Here is a 3,592-nt window from a genome sequence, read left to right as displayed (position 1 = left end):
GAAATTATGTGTTGGTGGGTAAAAATACAAGTGAGCTATAGTCTGTCTGAGAAACTCCAGAGGTCCTGGATGACAAAGGAACTAGGATAAAGAGGATGTTAATTGTAATTAAAAAGGCTGTTTTCCAGGCTTGAGGTCAAATCGAATATCAGGGGACAACATCCAATTTCCATAATAAGTTCTAAAGGCAGCTGGGAACACATCTCCAAGGGGTAACATGTATGTCCATTTTCCCCAATTGTATCAGGGTAAGTGGGGGCTAAGTGGGAATGACACCAAACCAATACATTAGCTTTGACCTGTCCAAGAGTTGCACTTTGAATCATAAATTCCCACTGTACTGTCCGTTCTCTTATTCTTTTGTGAAACAGATCATGGCTCCTGTGAAAACGTTTTAGAATTTTTACCGTTTAGAGTTGTTAGGTGGTATTCCCAGTGCCAGAGAATGAAGAGTCAAGAAATGAGGCCAGAAACATGGGTCTGGAAAAGGAAAGTCATAGTCTGAGTGTCCTGTTGTCATCCTCTTTTCTCACAGTATCAGACCACTCACCACTGCTATCACCCATTAACTGTCACTCTCTGTTTCTCCTCTGACCTTTTAATTTATTCAATAACTAATTTTCTGCAAATATTTTTTTCCCCTCTGTACTTATATAGTGGTGAGGCATCTAACAACAAATACTGAAAAGAAATGAGATAACACTCACCTGAGTGAGACAATACTTACCTGGCAGGGGAGACACCATGATCAAGCGGGTGGTTTTCCCAGGGCGAGGCTCATCCCTTGCACTCCGGGTGTGCTGACCCCTGCAATTTCCCCAAATGTGGGAAACTCGACTGCATGATTTGTGGTAGTTGGGGACTGTGTTGTTTTTTTTTGGGGGGGGGGACGGACTCTACACTGAAAGGGACAGAAGCACTCCTCTGCCGGTCAGACCCCGTCTCAAGGGAGGTGTGTTGCCTACCGGGGGCACGGATCAGGGATGTGGCAGAGAGGCTGCCTGCTCTAGTAAGTCCCACAGACTATTACCCACTCCTGGTGATACATGTGGGTGCTAGGGATATAGATAGTAGTAGCCTGGGGAACATAAAGAAGGACTACAGAGCCCTGGGGGAGGTGGTTAGGGGCTCTCAAGCTCAGATTGTCTTTTCGTCAATTCTCCAGGATACAGGGGAGGACCTAAAAAAAGCTAGGATGATCAGCCAGGTTAATAAATGGTTAGAAGGGTGGTGTCATAGTCAGGGGTTTGGGTGTCTTGAACACAGGACCCAAGTTTGTAGGCCAGGTCTAGTGGGGGCTGGTGGAGCTGGTCTGATGATAAAGAAGGGAAAGAGCAGTTTTGGTAGGAGGCTTGCCAGACTGGTCAAGGAGGCTTTAAACTAGATGGGGGGGCATCATTCCATCCCAACACACCCTGTCAGTTGCCAGCACCTATAGTAAATGCTTGGAGCAATGTAGAGATACCCCAGCCACTCCAGCCAATGAGCCGGCTTCATTTGGAGCTCAGCTCAGACGCCTCTATACAAATGCCTGTAGCATGGGGAACAAACAAGAGGAATTAGAGATGCGTGCACGTCTACAGGAATATGATATAACAGGCATCACAGAAACATGGTGGGATGGCTCCTATGACTGCAGTGTTGGAATGGAAGGTTACAGGCTCTTTAGAAAAGACAGGCCTGGCAGGCGGGGAGGGGGAGTTGCCCTTTATGTTAGGGATAGGCTGGAGAGTATGGAACTGTCTGGGGACAGGTGAGCAGTTAACAGAGAGTTTGTGGGTCAGGGTTAAAGGGAATATAGCTATGGGAGACATTACTGTGGGGATCTGTTACAGACGCCTGATCAAGGAGAACCTGCGGATGAAGCACTCCATAGACACACAGGAAAAGCCTCACGCTCGCAGGCCCTTGTTCTCATGGGTGACTTCAACCACCCTGACATCTGTTGGAAGGACGGTACGGCCCGGCACAAGCAATCCAGGAGGTTCCTCGATTGTGTGGAAGACAACTTCCTTCTGCAAGTAATAGAGGAGCCGACAAGGAGAGGTGCCGTGCTTGACCTCGTGCTCACCAACAGGGAAGGGCTCGTTGGAAATGTGACTCTCCAGGGCAGCCTTGGATGCAGCGATCATGAGATGCTCGAATTTGAGATCCTCAGGACAGTGAGAAGAGCGTGCAGCAAGCTCACTGCCCTGGACTTCAAAAGAGCAGACTTTGGCCTCTTCAGGAACCTGCTTAGGAAGGTTCCATGGGATACAGCCCTAGAGGGCAGAGGGGCCCCAGACTCTTGGTTGATATTCAAGGATCACCTGCTACAAGCTCAGGAGTGCTGCATCCCAACTAGAAGGAAGTGCAGCAGGAGGGCCAGGAGACCTCCTTGGATGGATAAGGAGCTCCTGAGGAAAATTCAGATGAAAAAAGAGGCTTATAATAAGCGGAAGCAAGGACAGGTGGCATGGGAAGAGTACAGGGATGTTGTCCGGGAAACTAGGGACCAGGTTAGGAAAGCTAAGACCCAGTTAGAATTAAACTTAGCTAGAGGCATTAAAGATAACAGGAAGGGATTCTACAAGTACATAGCAAATAAAAAACAGACTAGGGAAAATGTAGGCCCCCTCAGGAAGCTCTCAGGAGAACTGGCTACACAGGATTTGGAGAACACTGAGGTTCTGAATGACTTCTTTGCCTCGGTCTTCACTGGCAAAGGCTCTGATCAAACCACCCAAGTCTTGGAAGGCAGATGCAGGGAGTGTGAGAATGAAGAACTTGCGCCCACTGTAGGAGAGGATCTGGTTCGAGACCACCTTAAAAATCTGAACGTGCACAAGTCCATGGGTCCTGATGAAATCCATCTGCAGGTCCTGAAGGAGCTGGCAAATGAAGTTGCTAAGCCACTGGCCATCATATTTGAAAAATCATGGCAGTCAGGTGAAGTTCCTGACAACTGGAAAAAGGGAAATATAACCCCCATTTTCAAGAAGGGGAAAATGGATGACCCAGGGAATTACAGACCAGTCAGTCTCACCTCTGTGCCTGCCAAAACCTTGGAGCAGATTCTCCTGGAAGGCATGCTAAGGCACATGAAAAACAACAAGGTGCTTGCTGACAGCCAGCATGGCTTCAATAAAGGGAAATCCTGCCTGACCAATTTGGTGGCCTTCTATGATGGGGCTACAGAACTGATGGACAGGGGTAGAGCAGTTGATGTCATCTACCTGGACTTGTGCAAAGTGTTTGACACTGTCCCACACGACATCCTTGTCTCTAAATTGGAGAGACATCAATTTGATGGATGGACCACTCGGTGGATAAAGAACTGGCTGAATGGCCGCACACAAAGAGTTGTGGTCAATGGCTCAATGTCCAGCTGGAGACCAGTAACGAGTGGTGTCCCTCAGGGATCAGTGTTGGGACTGGTCTTGTTCAACATCTTTGTCGCTGACATGGACAGTGGGATTGAGTGCGCCCTCAGCAAGTTTGCCGATGACACCAAGCTGTGTGGTTCGGTTGATAACCTGGAGGGAAGGAATGGCATCCAGAGGGACCTTGACATGCTTGTGAGGTGGGCTGATGCCAACCTCATGAAGTTTAA

General features: G+C 48.4%; 1 non-coding gene across 1 annotated transcript; it reads left to right on the top strand.

Annotated features, from left to right (window-relative positions):
• The first annotated feature begins 719 nt into the window (after positions 1-719).
• On the top strand, positions 720-882 carry LOC133272464 (U1 spliceosomal RNA). The gene has a single exon (XR_009744429.1). It is a non-coding gene; the product is annotated as a U1 spliceosomal RNA (small nuclear RNA).
• The last annotated feature ends 2,710 nt before the right edge of the window (positions 883-3,592 follow it).

This window comes from Pezoporus flaviventris, unplaced genomic scaffold, assembly GCF_033815535.1.
Source record: "Pezoporus flaviventris isolate CSIRO_AGI_PZ_B2104156 unplaced genomic scaffold, CSIRO_AGI_Pfla_v1 ptg000029l, whole genome shotgun sequence".
Taxonomy (NCBI): Eukaryota; Metazoa; Chordata; class Aves; order Psittaciformes; family Psittacidae; genus Pezoporus; species Pezoporus flaviventris.
This window is presented reverse-complemented; position numbering and strand designations above follow the sequence as displayed.